The sequence below is a fragment of the Bos indicus x Bos taurus genome, chromosome 7 (assembly GCF_003369695.1).
Source record: "Bos indicus x Bos taurus breed Angus x Brahman F1 hybrid chromosome 7, Bos_hybrid_MaternalHap_v2.0, whole genome shotgun sequence".
In the NCBI taxonomy this organism is placed as follows: domain Eukaryota; kingdom Metazoa; phylum Chordata; class Mammalia; order Artiodactyla; family Bovidae; genus Bos; species Bos indicus x Bos taurus.
This window is the reverse complement of record NC_040082.1, coordinates 23,843,181-23,862,723: the sequence shown is the minus strand read 5'-3', so window position 1 is coordinate 23,862,723 and position 19,543 is coordinate 23,843,181.

Genomic DNA, 19,543 nt, shown 5'->3' with positions numbered 1-19,543 from the left:
TTTGAGCAAGCTCCAGGAGTTGGTGATGGACAGGGAAGCCTGACATGCTGCAGTCCATGGGGTCACAAAGAGTCAGACATGACTGAGCAACTGACCTGAACTGATACTAACAGAGAACCAAGCAGTGTTGGAAATGTCACTGGGTACCACTATAGACATAATGTATAGACAGCAAGGAAAGAAAGAAGAGAAATAAATGAGAAAAAGAGCAACGATACAGATATGTGCATGCATGCACGCTATGTCAAGAGTTGTGTCTGACTCTTTGCAAAGCTAAGATACAGGTATAAAAGAGACCAAAAAAAAAAAAAAAGAGTAAGATAGCAAAAAAGTACAGAAAAGGCATTTAAAGTAAAATAACAGAAAGACATTGAGAAGTATAATGTCTGCTGCCATTTCTTTCTAGACAATGTGACTTGTTCTTCTGTACTTAAATTTGACCAGCAATCTTGCATCATAAGATCAGATCATATTAATGATTTACTTTGCATATTTAGAAAAATGGTACTTTTGACAGACTTTTCTTTGTTGTTATCAACTTCACTGAAAGTCAAGAAATAGATACATGTAAGATTAAAATAACTGTCACGTTAAATAATATTTTATAAGTGTCTTTCCTGGTTCAACATAAGAATATTCTACATTGAGCAACATTTAGCATCTTTCAGTTCAGTTCAGTTCATTCGCTCAGTCATGTCCGACTCTTTGCGACCCCATGAATCACAGCATGCCAGGCCTCCCTATCCATCACCAACTCCTGGAGTTCACTCAGACGCACGTCCATCGAGTCAGTGATGCCATCCAGCCATCTCATCCTCTGTCGTCCCCTTCTCCTCCTGCCCCCAATCCCTCCCAGCATCAGAGTCTTTTCCAATGAGTCAACTCTTCACATGAGGTGGCCAAAGTACTGGAGTTTCAGCTTTAGCATCATTCCTTCCAAAGAAATCCCACGGCTGATCTCCTTTAGAATGGACTGGTTGGATCTCCTTGCAGTCCAAGGGACTCTCAAGAGTCTTCTCAAACACCACAGTTCAAAAGCATCAATTCTTTGGCACTCAGCTTTCTTCACAGTCCAACTCTCACATCCATACATGACCACTGGAAAAACCATAGCCTTGACTAGATGGACCTTTGTTGGCAAAGTAATGTCTCTGCTTTTGAATATACTATCTAGGTTGGTCATAACTTTCCTTCCAAGGAGTAAGCATCTTGTAATTTCATGGCTGCAGTCACCATCTGCAGTGGTTTTGGAGCCCCAAAAAATAAAGTCTGACACTGCTTCCACTGTTTCCCCATCTATTTGCCATGAAGTGATGGGACCAGATGCCATGATCTTAGTTTTCTGAATGTTGAGCTTTAAGCCAATTTTTTCACTCTCCTATTTCACTTTCATCAAGAGGCTTTTTAGCTCCTCTTCACTTTCTGCCATAAGGGTGGTGTCATCTGCATATCTGAGGTGATTGATATTTCTTCCAGCAATCTAGATTCCAGCTTGTGCTTCTTCCAGCCCAGCGTTTCTCATGATGTACTCTGCATAGAAGTTAAATAAGCAGGGTGATAATATACAGCCTTGACATACTCCTTTTCCTATTTGGAACCAGTCTGTTGTTCCATGTCCAGTTCTAACTGTTGCTTCCTGACCTGCATATAGGTTTCTCAAGAGGCAAGTCTTTAAGGGTGGTTATAAAAAATAAGATTTTGTAAGTCAAGTTATGCATTTGATCTATAAGTGAAATACTTTCCTTGAAAATACTTCCTTACAATAAAAACACCTTTTGTAAAGTGAATAATTACTGCCTGGCTTATAATATTTTATATTTCCATGTTTGTTTATTAAAATTGCTATAAGTATGGTAAACCTGAGTTTTCGCTGAAAGACTGCTTTATTTATAAATTTCAAAGCTTATTGGTTTTTGCAGGGCAGGGCTGAGTCCTGAGTGCCGAGTCTTGATTGTCACACATGGGACTTCTCTCGTTGCAGAGATGGGCCTCTCTAATTGCAGTGTGAGGGCTTCTCACTGTGGCGGCTTCTCTCTCTGCAGAGCACAGGATCTAGGTGCAGAGGCGTCAGTACTTGCAGCTCAGGGGTCCTTGTTGTGGCTCCGGGGCCTAGAGCGTGCAGGCCTCGGTAGTTGAGGTGCATCCGCTCAATACTTGCGCCTCGCAGGCTCCAGAGCATGGGCTCGATAGTTGTGGGGCACAGGCCTAGCTGTTCCACAGCATGTGGAAATCTTCCTGGACCAGGAATTGAACCTGTGTCTGCAGCACTGGCAGGCAGATTCTTATCCACTGTACCACCAAGGAAGTCCCGCTTATTGATTTTTAATTAGTTATACCACAAGTTGGCTCAACTTACATGGTCATTTTTCCCTGTGTCGATTATGTTTAATCCCCATTCTGTGTCTTTACACCAGTGAACATGCTCAGGGTAGTATGAAAACAAAGCTTTAATTAAACATAAAAATATTCCAGAGAAGTACTCGAAACAATACTGACAGATGTCCAAAGGAATGTTCTGTTTTTCTCATATTTAAAGAGCAATGGATTGAAACAAGAAAAGTACATTTCTTATCTCTTTTGTGCTGTAACTGGTGGTGTTTTAATTGCTCAAGGCTTTGTTCACATTCTTTCATGGTTGATATTCCATAGATTGGTTGTGGGCCCTAGAATGTTTGCAATACTGAGAGAAATTCTTTGGTATAATTGTTCTCCAGTTTGTGGGTTGTCTGCTCGGTGGCTCTGTGGTGGGGCTCACATGCCACGCCTCCTAGGTCTGCTGCAGCCAGAGCCCCTGTCCCCATGGCAGGACACTGCTGACCCATGCCTCCACAGGAGACACTCAAACATTCAAAGGCAGCTCTGGTTCCATCTCGTGGGGTCCCTGAGTCCTGGTGAATACAAGGTTTTGTTTGAGCCCTCCAAGCCTCTCCGGTGGGTATGGGGTTTGATTCTAAATGCAATTTTGCCCCTCCTATCATCTTGTTGGGGCTTTTCCTTTGCCCTTGGACATGGGATATCTTTTTTGGGGATCTAACGTTCTCCTGTCGATGGTTACTCAGCAGCTAGTTGCAGTTTTGGAATTCTCACAGGAGAAAATGAGAGCACGTCTTTCTACTCCACAGTGTTAGGCACTGACTAGAAAAAGTCAATTTTCATTCCAATCCCAAAGAAAGGCAATGCCAAAGAATGTTCAAACTACAGCACACTTGTACTCATCTCACATGCTAGCAAAGCAATGCTCTAAATTCTCCAAGAGAGGCTTCAATAGTCCATGAACAGAGAAATTCCAGATGTTCAAGCTGAATTTAGAAAAGGCAGAGGAACCAGAGATCAAATTGCCAACAGCCACTGGGTCATAGAAAATGCAAGAGAGTTCCAGAAAAACACCTACTTCTGCTTCATTGACTACACTAAAGCCTTTGACTGTGTGCATCACAACAAACTGTGGAAAATTCTTCAAGAGATGGGAACACCAGACCACTTGACCTGCCTCCAGAGAAATTTGTATGACGGTCAAGAAGCAACAGTTAGAAATGGATATGGAACAATGGACTGGTTCCAAATTGGGAAAGGAGTACGTCAAGGCTGCATATTGACACTCTGCTTATTTAACTTATATGCAGAGTACATCATGAGAAATGCTGGGCTGGAGGAAGCACAAGCTGGAATCACATTGCCGGGAGAAATATCAATAACCTCAGATACGCATATGACACCACCCTTAGGGCAGAAAGTGAAGAACTAAAGAGCCTCTTGATGAAAGTGAAAGAGGAGAGTGAAAAAGCTGGCTTAAAACTCAACATTCAAAAAACGAAAATCATGGCATTCTGTTCTATCACTTCAAGGCAAATAGATGGGGAAACAATGGAAACAGTGACAGACTTTATCTTCTTGGGCTCCAAAATAACTGCAGATGGTGACTGCAGCCATGAAATTAAAAGACGCTTGCTCCATGGAAGAAAAGTTATGACAAAACTAGATAGCATGTTAAAAAGCAGAGACATTACTTTATTGACAAATGTCTATATACTCAAAGCTATGGCTTTTCCATGGAGAAGGCAATGGCAACCCACTCCAGTACTCTTGCCTGGCAAATCCCATGGACAGAGGAGCCTGGTAGGCTGCAGTCCATGGGGTCGCTAGGAGTCAGACACGACTGAGCAACTTCACTCTCACTTTTCACTTTCATGCACTGGAGAAGGAAATGGCAACCCACTCCAGTGTTCTTGCCTGGAGGATCTCAGGGACAGGGGAGCCTGGTGGGCTGCCGTCTATGGGGTCACACAGAGTTGGACACTACTGAAGTGACTTAGCAGCAGCAACATGGCTTTTCCAGTAGTCATGTATGGATATGAGAGTTGGACCATAAAGAAAGTCAAGCACTGAAGAGTTGATGCTTTTGAATTATAGTGCTGGAGAAGCCTCTTGAGAGTCCCTTGGATAACAAGAAGGTTAAAACAGTCAATCCTAAAGAAAATCAGTCCTGAATATTCATTGGAAGGACTGGTGCTGAAGCTGAGGCTCCAATACTTTGGCCACCTGATGCAAAGAACTGACTCATTGGAAAAGACCCTGATGCTAGGAAAGATTGAAGGTAGGAGGAGAAGAGGATAACAGAGGATGAGATGGTTGGATGGCATCACCAACTCGACAGACATGAGTTTGTGCAAGCTCCAGTTGTTGATGGACAGGGAATCCCAGCGTGCTGCAGTCCATGGGGTCGCAAAGAGTTGGACATGACTGAGCAACTGACCTGAGCTGATTGCATAGGTGTTCACTCTACAATTGAAAACAGGAGATATATTTTCCATTCCTGCATGGAAGATCCATCTATAAATAGCTTCTTCAGATTATTTCTTGTTAAAATCTTGGTTGAATAAAATACAAAAGCTTTGAACTGTGTTGTTTATTGAAATGTATATGGTACAAAAGCATCTCAGGCTGAGATTTCTGAGATTCTACAGAAGGTACCCTTTGATTTTAATGGCTTGTGCCTTTTGTTCAAGTACATAAACTGATGGGATGCATGAGAAATTTGTTGGATGAAATTTGGATATGATCATATGTCTCAAATCCCAGAATTATTTAAAAGAAGAGAATAAAATATCTACAGTTTCCAAAGGAGTAGGAAACTGGAAGAAAATATACCTGACTATTTTTCTTCACTCTGAAGGCATCCAACATCTAGTGGCAGCCCACCACTTCCCAGAGCAGTCACGATGCCTGGATCTGCCCTGTTGATCAGTGCTTCATCATAGAAATTTCACCAGGTTGTGCCCTGAATAGATCTTAACAGTTTGCCTGTTTGGGAGTATTTAGCAAGGAAACGCAAATCCTCCCATTCCTCAGGAACCCTCTTCTATCTACGATGTTTCTCTTTCCTGCCTGGGAGTGCAGCTTGAAACAGAAACTGCAAGGAGTGATGAGTTTGAGAGGGCATTGCAGTCAAATTAATTATCTGTTTGTAGTTATATCACTTTGTATTTTTGTTTGTACTCTATCAGGGCCTTTTTGGTATTAAAATATAGGCTTTGTAAGCATAAGGAATAAAAAAGAGAGGAAATTATTTGGGGCAGAGAATCTATAAGAAATTCTCATTTAATTCCACAAGAACAGCTGCTTCTAGCCTTCCACCTCTACACAGTCAACAGCACACATCCAGATGAGCAAAAGCAAGAGATAAGGCTATCATTGCTATTGCTGAGAACGTTCATGAGATTGCTTTTCACATCACTATGAAATTTCACAAAGGCTGTACATTGAGACTGTGGGGCCAACTTCATATCTGTAAGCTTGTGAAGTGGGCATTAACTGCCACTTTTTGTAAATACTCTGGTAACCTGGCTTCTTTAGGCTTGAGATATGTGAGTCCAGGTGAAGTCTCTTATCTTTGGCCAATATAATTCTTTCCTTGCTTCCAAAAATAGTAATTGACAAACTGAAACTAGATTACTAGAAAGTAATGCTCAAAATTCTCCAAGCCAGGCTTCAGCAGTACATGAACCGTGGACTTCCAGATGTTCAAGCTATATTTAGAAAAGGCAAAGGAACCAGAGATCAAATTGCCAACATCCATTGGATCATAGAAAAGGCAAGATAGCTCCATAAAAACATCTATTTCTGCTTTATTGATTACACCATGGCCTTTGACTGTGTGGATCACAACAAACTGTGAAAAATTCTACAAGAGATGGGAATACCAGACCACCTTACCTGCTTCCTGAGAAATCTGTATGCAGGTCAAGAAGTAGCAGTTAGAACTGGACTTGGAACAAACGACTGATTCCAAATCGGGAAAGGAGTACATCAAGGCTTTATATTGTCACCCTGCTTATTTAGCTTATATGCAGAGTACATCATGTGAAATGTCGGGGTGGATGAAGCACAAGCTGGAATCAAGATTGCCAGGAGAAATATCAATAACCTCAGATATGCAGATGACGCTACCCTTATGGCAGAAAGCAAATAGAATCTAAAGAGCCTCTTGATGAAAGTGAAAGAGGAGAGTGAAAAAGTTGGCTTAAAACTCAACATTCAGAAAACAAAGATCATGTTATCAGGTCCCATCACTTCATGGCAAATAGATAGGGAAACAATGGAAACAGTGAGAGACTTTATTTTCTTGGGCTCCAAAATCACTGCAGATGATGCCTGCAGCCATGAAATTAAAAGATGCTTGCTCCTTGGAAGAAAAGCTATGACAAACCTAAACAGCATATTAAAAAGCAAAGACATTACTTTGCCAACAATGGTCCATCTAGTCAAAGTGATAGTTTTTCCAGTCGTTATATATTGATGTTAGAGTTGGACTATAAAGAAAGCTGAGCACTGAGGAATTGATGCTTTTGAACTGTGGTGTTGGAAAAGAGTCTTGAGAGTCCCTTGGACTGGGAGATCCAACCAGTCCATTTTGAAGGAAATTAGTCCTGAATATTCTCTGGAAGGACTGATGCTGAAGCTGAAGCTCCAATCCTTTGGCCACCTGACGTGAAGAACTGACTCATTGGAAAAGACCCCAATGCTGGGAGAGATCAAAGGCCAGAGGAGAAGGGGATGACAGAGGATGAGATGGTTGGATGGCATCAACAACTCGATGGATATGAACTTGAGCAAGCTCCAGGAATCGGTGATGGACAGGGAGGCCTGGCATGCTGCAGTCCATGGGGTCACAAAGGGTCAGATACGACTGAGTGACTGAATTGTACTAGGTTTTTATGTGAACCTGTGTTTTCACTCCTTGCTGAATTTCAGAGGGCATGATTATTGATCATATGGCAAGAGTATGTTTAGTTTTGTAAGAAACCCCCAAACTGTCATCCAACATTGGCTGTACCATTTTCCATTCTAGCAGCAATAGAATGGAAAAGGAGCAGTCCTATCATTCCCCTGCCCAGAGAAGGGTTTGGTTTTGTCAGGATTCCAGATTTTGTCCCTTCTGATGGGTATGTAGTGGTATCTTGTTATTTTAATTTGCATTTCCCTGATAATCATTTTATATGTTTATTTGCCATCTGTGTATCTTATTTGCTGAGATGTCTTTTAAGATGTTTCCCTCTTTTCTCAGTTGGATTGTTTGTTTTCTTATTGTTGACTTTTTAAAGTTCTATGTATATTTTAGATAACAGTTTTTTATCAAGTGTATCTTTTGCAAATATTTTCTCATAGTCTGTGACTTGTCTTACTCTCTTGACATTGTCATCCACAATACAGTTTTTAATTTTAGTGGAGTCCAGCTTAGTTCCTTCATAGCGTGTGCTATTGGTGTTGTATCTAAACAGTCATCACCATACCCAAGATTACCTAGGTTTTCTTCTACATTATCTTCTAGGAGTTTTATAGTTTTGCATTTTTCGCATTTAAGGCTCTGATCCATTTTGAGTTAATTTTTGTGAGGAATGTAAGATCTATCTCTAGGTTCATTTTTTTTTTTTTTTGCATGCAGAGGTCCAGTTATTCTATCATTGTTTGTTCAGAAACTATGTGTTCTCCATTATATTACCTTTGCTCATTTGTCTAAGATCAGTTGATTAAGTTTATATGGGTTTATTTCTGAGCTCTCTATTCTGTTCTATTGATCTGTCTATTCTTTCACCAATATCACCCTGGGTTGATAACTGTGTCCGTCGTGTCAGTCCTCCAACTTAGCTCCTCTCCTTCAGGATTGTGTTGAATATTCCAGGTATTCTGGGTCTTTTGCCTCCCCACACAAACTTTAGAATTTGTTTATATCCATAGCTATAACTTGCTTGGATTTTTATTTGGATCGCATTGAATCCATAGATAATGGGAAGAATTAATCTCTTCACAAAATCTAGTCCACCTTTCCATGAGAATGGAATATCTCTCCATTTTTTAGTTCTTCTTCAATTTTGTTCATCAGAGATTTTGAGTTTTTCATATAGATCTTGTTCATTATTTGTTAGCTTTATACTTGAGTATCTCATTGGGGGGCTTATGTAAATAGTATTACGTTTTTAATTTCAAATTCCAGTTGTTCATTGCTAGTATATAGAAAAGCAGTGAAATTCTGTATATGAATTTTGTATTCTGCAACTTTACGATAATCTCATTAGTTTCAGTTTTTTGGTCACTTTTTTGAGTTTTCTATACATAGATAATCACATACCTGCAAAGAAAGATGTTTACCTTTCTTCACAATCTGTATGTCTTTCCTCCCACCTTTTTTTCTTTTTGTCTTATTAGCTGGGACTTCTAGTACCGTGTTGAAAAGGAGCAGTGAAACTGGCAGACCTCTTACTTTTGACCGTGTTTTATTCTCCAGTTCCTACTCTGGAATTGAACTTTAGTTCTTGAAACTTTCTTCAAGAATGCTGTTTTTGGTTCTTCTTTCCAACATGCCCTGTAGTTGTTTTTCACTCTCATACCTGACCTGAATCCCAGAATTCTAGTCCCGACCAAAAGTACTAAGCTGCTTCTCACCCGAGAGAGCAGCTCAGGAAATTTTGGAATGGTCTGTCACATAATCATGGTCCAAATCATTGAGTATTGGCATGAAAGTGAAAGTCGCTCAGTTGTGTCTGACTCTTTGTGACCCCATGGACTGTAGCCTGTCAGGTTCCTCCGTCCTTGGAAATCTCCAGTGGAGATACCCTTCTCCAGGGGATCTTCCCAACCCAAAGATCGAACCCAGGTCTCCTGCATTGCAGGCTGATTCTTTACCATCTGAGCCACCAGGGAAGCCCAGTATTGGCATGGTGAATAAGTAAATAATAACAATAGTAAGTAACTGAATTTATGATCTCAGAGATATTTTGTGATATTGTTAAAACTGGGAAAAACACAAAGCCTAAAAAACATTTTATAGCATCCTATGTTATAGTATGGGCTTCCCTAGTAGCTCAGATGGTAAAGAATCTGCCCGCAATGTGGGAGACTTGGGTTTGATCTCTGGACCAGGAATATCCCCTAGAGAAGGGAATGACAACCCACTCCAGTATTCTTGCCTGGGGAATTCCACGGACAGAGAAGCTGGCAGGCTATAGTCCATGGGTCACAAACAGTCGGACATGACTGAGTGAGTAACACACATGTTATAATATGTCCCTGAAAATTTCCTATTTTGGACCCTACTTTATAATATGTTTTTTGATCAGCAGACCATTCTCTAAATTAGTTAAGATTTGTAAGTCATAAACTGAAACATTTAAACAGACTCATATGACTTGAAAATAGAGCAGTTAGAATTTACGTATAAATGTTGTGCCTGGAATGTAAGAGGGTGATGACTTTCAATAAGATGATTTAAATGGAATAGTGAGCTACTTGTACATGGAAGCCCAGCCCCAAATACCTGTCTATTTGCCAAAAGAGCCCTGACTATCCTGAAATGAGGCTTCTTTGGTGGCTCAGGAAAGGGGACACAATATAGGGAATGCAAGTTCTATCTCTGGGTCGGGAAGATCCCCTGGAAAAGGAAATGGCAACCCACTCCAGTATTCTTGCCTAGAAAATTCCATGGACAGAGGAGCCTGGCAGGCTACAGTTCATGGGGCTGCAGAGTCGGACACAACTGAGCATGCACACACAACATGTTGTGGCTACTTAGAGCCACAGAGAAACATATCACATCTACTGGTAGTATCCATTTTACCTCATAAGCAGAAATTTAAAATCTTATTTCGCTGTGACTGAGACAGAACTGCATGATCTGTATCTCCCCTCCCCTCTTTTTTTCCCCTCTGACCTCATCGCCTCCTACTCAACCCATCATTCACATTGTTCCTATCACACCTTGTTCCTTGAGCAACTCCAACTCCTGCCTCAGGGCCTTTGCACTTGCTCTTTACTCTGCCTGGAATGTTCTTTGTGCAGATATCTGGATAGACGGCTATCTCACTTCCTTCAGGTATCAACTCACTTATCCTCACTGAGGACTTTCTTAGCCACTCTATTAAAAATTATACATCACTGTATGGCAAAAAAAAAAAAACACACCACAATATTGTAAAGTAATTAGCCTCCAATTAAAATTAATTTATTAAATAATTATATATCTCCATCTTATATTTTTGAATCTTCTGTGTTTGATTTACTGTTTCTCCATAGCACCTACTGCAATTTAAAATACTGTACACTTTATTGTTTACTTTTATTATCTCTATATTCCACTAAAATATAAGCTCCATAAAAGCAGAGGGTTTTTTAAGTTATAGAAAGATATACAACAGTAGAAAAATATTAGAGTGAATCTCTATTATCACTCAGCTCTAACAATTTTTAGTATTTAGCCAATCTTGGTCCTTCAATTTTGCTACCATATTTTATTTCTTTTAAGTAGTTGAAAACAATTCTTAGACATAAGAGTTCATGTTATTCACATATGAATTCCTTAGTGTGTCTCTGACTGATAAGGCTTTAGTTTTGAAATTTTTAAAAATCATCAGATCATTATCAAATTAATGCTACTTCTTTTGTACCGTTTATTCTGTTTGCATTCAAATTGCTCTGATTAATTTACTAATGTGCATTCACATTTGATTTATTTCTGTTGGAAATTTATGGAAATTTATGATCCATAAATTACACTTGATTTTTTCCCTGCTAAATCTTTCCTTTCCCCGCTGGTATTCACTTGTTGGGAAAACTTTGTCCCCTAGCATGTCCCACATTGTGGATTTGGTCTATTAGTTTCTTGAGGTATCTTCCCCTTAATATTTTCTATAATCTCACTGTTATATACAGAGATTCAAGTTCATTTTTATGGGCAAGAATTCTGAATTGTTTCCTGTTATACTGTATCACAGGGCACAAAATGACTGGTTGACAAACTTTAGTGAGGCTTAGATAAATCAGAAGGTTAAAGTAGTATTATCTTGATTCTTCCATTATGAGATTCCCTATCAAAATTTTACTTGATGGTGTAGCACTTAGTGACAACGGTTGCCTATAACTAGTTATTTTATTTGATACTTTCTGTGCATTTATTATCTGGAATACAGCTTTAAATGACCTTTCTCTTGACCCTTCCTTGTTAAGTGATATGAATTTTTGACATATTGTCTAGGTGTCACAAAAACATAGTATTAATAGTTAGGGCTTTTTAACTTCTTTTTACTAAATTATGGAAGCCAAGATATCCTTTTTCTATGAATCCTCCCTGGAAGTTTTTAAATCACTCTTTCTACACTGTATCTATTTGTAATCATATAAAATCAGTTAATCAATTATTAAAAATTACTGAGACCCTATTATGTGTCAGACACTGTCTTAAGTGCTGAGAATAAATTGTTGTCATGGACCATCAGTATACAATAGGACTAATACATTTTAAAAATGGATATGCACACTTGTAGCCAGCATCTAAAATGGCTCCCAATGATCTCCACCTCCTGTAATTAATACCCATGTTAATCCCCTCCCATATCATACCAGAGTTGGTCTCTATGACCAATAGAATATGGCAGAAGTAATGATACGTCATTTCTGATTAGGTTATAAAGGACAACTTCCATCATGGTTGCTGTTTCTCTCTTGGATCTCTTGATCTGAAGGATGCCAGAAGCCACATTTCTGACAAACAGGCCTTTACACATTGAATTAGCTCTGTAATCACAAGGCTTGGATCTTAAAACACATGTCAAAATATGAAACCAGGTCCTGGCCTGCATAATGTAGGAAATTAAGATTATACCTGGGCACAAAACTGACACTTGATGTGCCCTTATCCTGGTTTGGAATTTAAATTCAAATTTGCTACAAAGTGTAGGAAAACCAACCCCACAAAAAATAAAAAGTAAATAATTAGGTAAATAAATAGGTAATATTGTCCTAGATTCTTGGTCTAGGACATGCATGTGTGCCCAGTTGCGTCCAACTCTTTGAGACATGCACTGTAGCCCGCCAGACTCCTCTGTCCATGGAATTCTCCTGTCTAGAATATTGGAGAGGGTTGCCATTTCCTACTGCAGGATCTCCTTGACCCAGGGATCGAACCCACGTCTCCTGTGTCTCTGGCATTGGCAGGCAGATTCTTTACCACTATGCCACCTGGGAAGCCCATCACACATAAATATCAGTGCATAAATTTTAAGTAAAGTTTAGCAGTTAAAATAGGGCTTCCCTGGTGGCTCAGATGGTAAAGCAGCTGCCTGTAAGTGGGAAGACCTGGATTCGATCCCTGGATTGGGAAGATCCCCTGGGAAAGGGAATGGCTACCCAATCCAGTATTCTTGTCTAGAGAATCCCATAGACGCAGTTAAAATCCAACAGCACATTTAAAAAAATAATGTTATCAGCACAGAGACAGATTCTAAAAATTCAATTAAAAAAATTACATTATAAGAGTTAAAGAGAAGTATCATGTGATCATCTCCATTGATGTAAAAGAAAACTTTTGAAAAATTTAACACCAATTCTTGTTAAAATCATTCAGATGGATATTTCCACAAAATGTTAATACATATATATACATATATCAACATATACATACAGATAATACATATATAATGTTTATGTATAATATATATTTATGCCCATATATAAGTGTATACACTCACATATATTTTTACATATATGCATGTATGTGTGTATGTATGTATATATGCATATGTGAATATATGTGCATACATACACAGGTATCCATTTATATATATTAGTTTTAGTATCACAGTGAAAGTAAAACATTGCAGTTATTTGCACTTAGGAAAAGAGCAAGAATGCTCATTGTCAGTACTGCTATCTTTACCATTTTTACCATTATATTTGTTCCATTTTTACCATTATTTTTGAAGTATTAGTCAATGTGGCCAAAAGAAAAAAGGTGCATAAAAAACATGTTTAAAAATTTAGAAGGAGAAAGCAAAACTATCACTCTCTGTGGTTGACATATTGCATACCTGAAAACCCTGAAAGACTTTACTATAAACTATAAATAATAAGAGAATCAATAAGGTAGAGAATCAGTATCAGTAGTCTGCATATCTAGAAACAGCAACCTGGTAGAAGATAAAATAGAAGAGAAAGCTCAGTTCACAATAGCAGCAAAGGGACTTCTCTGGTGGTTCGGTGGCCAGGACTCCACTTTCCCAGTGCAGGGGCCTGAGTTCCATCTCTGGTCAGGGAACTAGATCCCACGTGCTGCAACTAAGACCCAGCGCAGCCAAATAAATAAACAAATACTTTTTAAAGAAAAACAATAGCAACAAAAATATTAAACAACTAGGAATAAATAGTTATTCCTAAAGTAAACTGAGGCATAACTTTTAAAAAATGCATAATTTATATGCAAAAATTTAAGTAATCCTAAAATAAATCCAAAAGCTGATTTGAATGAATGAAATGTTTTTAAATAGAAAAATACAACATCACAAAGATATTAAGTCTTCCTAAGTTATAATTCACAAATTCAACCTAATCTCAAAAAAATTCCAAAAGGATTTGTTTAAAGAAATGGCTGGACTGATACTAAAGTTCACACAGAAAAATTAAAAAGAATGGCCAGAAAAAAATTTTAAAAACAAGGGTTGTGAGAAGCAAATAACCAAACCATGTATTAAATTACATTATGAAGCCTTGATCATTAATACAGTGTAGTAATGGCACAAAAATAAGATACCGGAGTGGAACAGAATGGAAAGGTGAAAATTAGACTCATATGCGTCAAAGGATCCAGTGGTATCTTCAGTTCAGTCGCTCAGTTGTGACCAACTCTTTGTAATCCCATGAGCTGAAGCACACCAGGCCTCCCTGTCCATCACCAACTCCAGGAGCTTGCTCAAACTCATGTCCATTGAGTCGGTGATGCCATCCAACCATCTCATCCTCTGTCGCCCCCTTCTCCTGCTGCTCTCAATCTTTCCCAGCATCGGGCGCTTTTCCAATGAGTCCATTCTTCACATCAGGTGGCCAAAGTATTGGAGCTTCAGCTTCAGCATCAGTCTTTCCAATGAACATTCAGGACTGACTTCCTTTAGGATGGACTGATTTGGTCTCCTTGCAGTCCAAGGGACTCCCAAGAGTCTTCTCCAACACCACAGTTCAAAAGCATCAATTCTTTGGTACTCGGCTTTGTTTATGGTCCAACTCTCACATTCATACGTGACTACTAGAAAAACTAAAGCTTTGACTAGACAGACCTTAGTCAGCAAAGTAATGTGTCTGCTTTTTAATATGCATAGGGCTTCCCTTCGGAGAAGGCAATGGTAACCCACTCCAGTACTCTTGTCTGGCAAATCCCATGGATGGAGGAGCCTGGTAGGCTGCAGTCCATGGGGTCACTAGGAGTCGGACATGACTGAGCGACTTCACTTTCACTTTCACTTTCCACTTTCATGCATTAGAGAAGGAAATGGCAACCCACTCCAGTGTTCTTGCCTGGAGAATCCCAGGGACGGGGGAGCCTGGTGGGCTGCCGTCTTTGGGGTTGCACAGAGTTGGACACAACTGAAGCTACTTAGCAGCAGCAGGGCTTCCCTTGTGGCTCAGATGGTAAAGTCTGCCTGCAGTGCAGGAGACCTGGGTTCAATCCCTAGGTCGGGAAGATACCCTGGAGAAGGAAATGACAACCCACTCCAGTACTCTTGCCTGGAAAATTCCATGGATGGAGGAGCCTGGTAGGCTACAGTCCATGGGGTCGCAAAGAGTCGGACACGACTGAGCAACTTCACTTTCTCACTTTCTCAGGTTGTTAATAGCTTTTCTTCCAAGGAGCAAGCATCTTTTAATTTCATGGCTGCAGTCACCATCTGCAGTGATTTTGGAGCCCAAGAAAATTAAGTCTGTCACTGTTTCCATAGTTTCCCCATCTATTTGCCATGAAGTGATGGAACCAGATGCCATGATCTTACTTTTCCGAATGTTGAATTTTAAGCCAATTTTTTTCTCTCCTCCTTCACTTTCATCAAGAGGCTCTTTAGTTCTTCGCTTTCTGCCATAAGAGTGGTTTCATCAGCATGTCTGAGGTTATTGATATTTCTCCTGGCAATCTTAATTCCAGCTTGTGCTTCATCTAACCCAACAGTTCACATGATGTACTCTGCAGGTAAGTTAAATAAGCAGGGTGACAATACATAAATTGATGTATTCTTTTCCCAAGTTTGAACCAGTCCATTGTTTCATGTCTGGTTCTAACTGTTGCTTCTTGACCTGCACACAGATTTCTCAGGAAGCAGGTAAGGTAGGCTGGTATTCCCATCTCTTGAAGAATTTTCCAGTTTGTTGTGATGCACATGGTCAAAGTCTTTGGCATAGTCAATAAAGCAGAAGTAGATGTTTTTCTGGAACTCTCTTGCTTTTTCTATGACCCAACAGATGTTGGCAATTTGATCTCTGGCTTCTCTACATTTTCTAAATCCAACTTGAAAATCTGGAAGTTCTCAGTTCATGTACAATTGAAGTCTCACTTGGAGAATTTTGAGCATTACTTTGCTAGCATGTGAGATGAGTACAATTGTGTGGTAGTTTGAACATTCTTTGGCATTGCTCTTCTTTAAGACTGGAATGAAAACTGACCCTTTCCTGTCCTGTGGCCACTGCTGAGTTTTTCAAATATGCTGGTGTATTGAGTGCAACACTTTAACAGCATCATCTTTTAGGATTTGAAATAGCTCAACTGGAATTCCATCACCTCCAGTAGCTTTGTTCTTACTAATGTTTCCTAAGGCCCACTTGATTCCACACTCCAGGATGTCTAACTCTATGTAAGTGACCACACCATCATGGTTATTTAAGTCATGAAGATCTTTTTTGCATAGTTTTGTGTATTCTTGCCACCTCTTCTTAATATCTTCTGCTTCTGTTAGGTCCTTGCCATTTCTGTCCTTGATTGTGCCCATTTTGGCATGAAATGTTCCCTTGATATCTCCAATTTTATTGAAGAGATCTCAGTCTTCCCCATTCTGTTATTTTCCTCTATTTCTTCACATTGTTTACTTAAGAAGGCTTATCTCTCCTTGCTATTCTCTGGAACTCTACATTCAGTTGGATACATCTTTCTTTCTCTCCTATGCTTTTCAGGGTAAATCAAACGCCACAATAGAAAATTGGCAAATGGGGAAAGGATAAGAACAGACAATGTCAACTTAAGAAAGAAAGTTTTCCCTTAAACATGAAAAATGTCCCTACATCAAAAGACAAGATAAAAATTTTTTTAAAACTCAATAAGATACCTACAGAGATAATAGTTTGTATTCATCCTCAAATTAATGAGAAAAGAATGAACAACAAAAGAATAGAACAAAGAGGCAAAATACTTGAACTGGAAATTCATAGTAAATATGAATTAACATGAGAATATGAAAAATTCCACTTCAATGCTAATCAGGAAAATGCCATTTAAAAAGCAATGACAGTGTTTTACACTCATCAACTTGTCAAAAATTAAATACAGTTGCTAAAAGTTGAAAACAACCCAACATCATCAAAAAAAGACAGATCAAAAAATAGTGCTATATTCAAACCAAGGAACACTCGAAAACAATGAAAATACTATTGAGTGAAAAATATAAATCTTTGCAACAGTATATGAATTTTTAAAATATGTCAAAAAACACTAAGTAATTTTTGAGACATGTATTTGTGTATTAAACATATTAAGATACAAATGGGAAAGAAAACACAAATTCAGAACTCAGGAGAAAAAGAGACAGGATAATGGATTGGTAAATATAATTAACAATTCAACTGTATTTATGATTTTGTATTTCTTAAGTTAGGTGATAGGTACTTAGTTTTTCATTTTCTCTTTACAGATTTTATATGTCTGAAATATTTCAGGGAAAAAGGAGATAAAAGGAAAAGAGGACAAAAGCTTTTTGAAATCAGGGCAAAACTCAATTTCAACCTCATCTCTGCAACTCACTAGTTGTGGGACCTTGATGGGCTGTGTCAAATAGCCCTGAGCTTCAGCTTCCCTGGGCTTCTGCTTCCTCAACTGTAAAATTTTGATAATCATAATATGTGTACTTCCTGAAACTGTATTTCAGAAGCTAGCAAAGTAACAAGTATGTGGTGTGCTTTTAATGTATTTGATATTTTTCTGAATTATGTCATTAAGGACAATATTGATTAGTAAGTATGTGCATGTACATTCCAAATGTGTGTGAGCATATCTGTGAGTTTACATAACACATACTTCTCAGTTTTTTGGAGCACATCACATGTTGGGTTCTTACTATTTTACTATCCTTTGTTACATATCGTCTTTTTATTTTGCACTTCCTGTTATAATGTTAAACACTGCTGCTGCTGCTGCTAAGTCGCTTCAGTCGTGTCCGACTCTGTGCGATCCCATAGACGGCAGCCCACCAGGCACCCCCGTCCCTGAGATTCTCCAGGCAATAACACTGGAGTGGGTTGCCATTTCCTTCTCCAATGCATGAAAGTGAAAAGTGAAATTGCTCAGTCGCTCAGTCATGTCTGACTCTTCACGACCCCATGGACTGCAGCCTACCAGGCTCCTCCGTCCATGGGATTTTCCAGGCAAGAGTACTGGAGTGGGTTGCCATTGCCTTCTCTGAATGTTAAACACAGGAGGGACAAATTCTAGACAATCAATAGAACAGCTGCTAGGGGAAAAAATAGAAATGAAATGGCTAAATGATTGAAGGTTGACACTTAAAAGAATAGTTTTGCAGTTAATAGCTATGTATCTCAGAAATAAAATATCTGATAAATACGTGATAATGAAGACCAAAATTGCTGATATTGAAAATTCATACCTAGAGCACCAAAAACTATTGAAAAACAATGACAAAATGTCAGTATTGACCTTAACTTTCTAAATGGGTTATAGTCAACATGAATGGAAGCAGAGAAAATTATAATAAATCCATTTACAAGGTCTAAATTTTATGCCATTTAAGGCATAAATTAACACTGTGGAAGATACTTTAGATATCATGTTAAGTTCTCAAAACAAGCTTCGGAAATTGAGCAAGTAAATGGCAATGTGCTCTTTTAGCTCTAATAGTTGGTCTCTGCTCTTTCTCTTTTTGTCCTGTGATCTTGGTCTGCCCACAAACACCACACTGAGTCACACACACACACCAGTCTTTTGTCTCTCGTCCTCTCGATGGTGGAGTCCTTTTGTGTTCTCTGTGTGATAAGGGCGCTTATGAAATTAGAGAGCCTGGGTATCCTTCTGTTGAGGTTGCATTTGCTCAGTGTGACACACTGGATACTTTTTGTCTCTGAGCTTCAGTTTTCCTATTGTAAGACAGGCATTAAAGTGAGTTAACATCTAACATAGACCTCTAAGAAGAAATTTGGAATCATCCCCAAATGCAAGGTATTATTCTTTATTTTGAGAAATGCTGTGACCTGAGTAGTAACAAGGATCAGTTTCTAGGTGGTCTTCCTCCCAGAAAGAAAAATAAAACCTTGGTCTATTTGGTTTTCTGTTTCTGTACCTCCCAGCTACACCCAAAGTAGATTTGTATGAAAATCATTGTACTGCCTTCCTTAGCTGATATGTACTTTCCAGTTCACATGGATGACAAACACATTCACTTATTCATTTAACAAGTATGAACTGAGTACCTTTTGTACCTTGCACAAGTCAGGCACTGTATTTGGTATTTTGGAAACATCTGTGGGGGAAAAAAAAATCTTGCTCTGTTGGAGGTCAGCATTCAATCTGGGGTGGAGGATGTAACAGATAATAAGTAATAAATATTGAAAATGACTAGTAATAAATCTTGAAAGTGACTGTATGTTGGAGGATGACAGTGCTATGGGAAAATGGAACAGAGCAGATAAGGGGCTTCAGAGAGCTGTTGGGAATGTCAGCCAATGGACAGAGTGGGCTGGATACATCATCTGTACTGCTCCATGAGAAAGTGACTTTTGAGGGACTTATCCAGGAGAATATGTGAAGAATAAAGCTCTATGAAAGAGAATATGATGTGTTTGCCGTATCCCTGAGTTTAGCACCAACCTTGAATTTGATGCATGGTTGGTTGAATCTGCAGATGCCAAAGGTGGATACTGAGGGCTGACTGTAACTGAGGGCTTCCTGTATTCATTATTCTATTGCCATTATATTAAGGACCTTGAGCATCCAGGGATTTTTGGTATCCATTCCTGG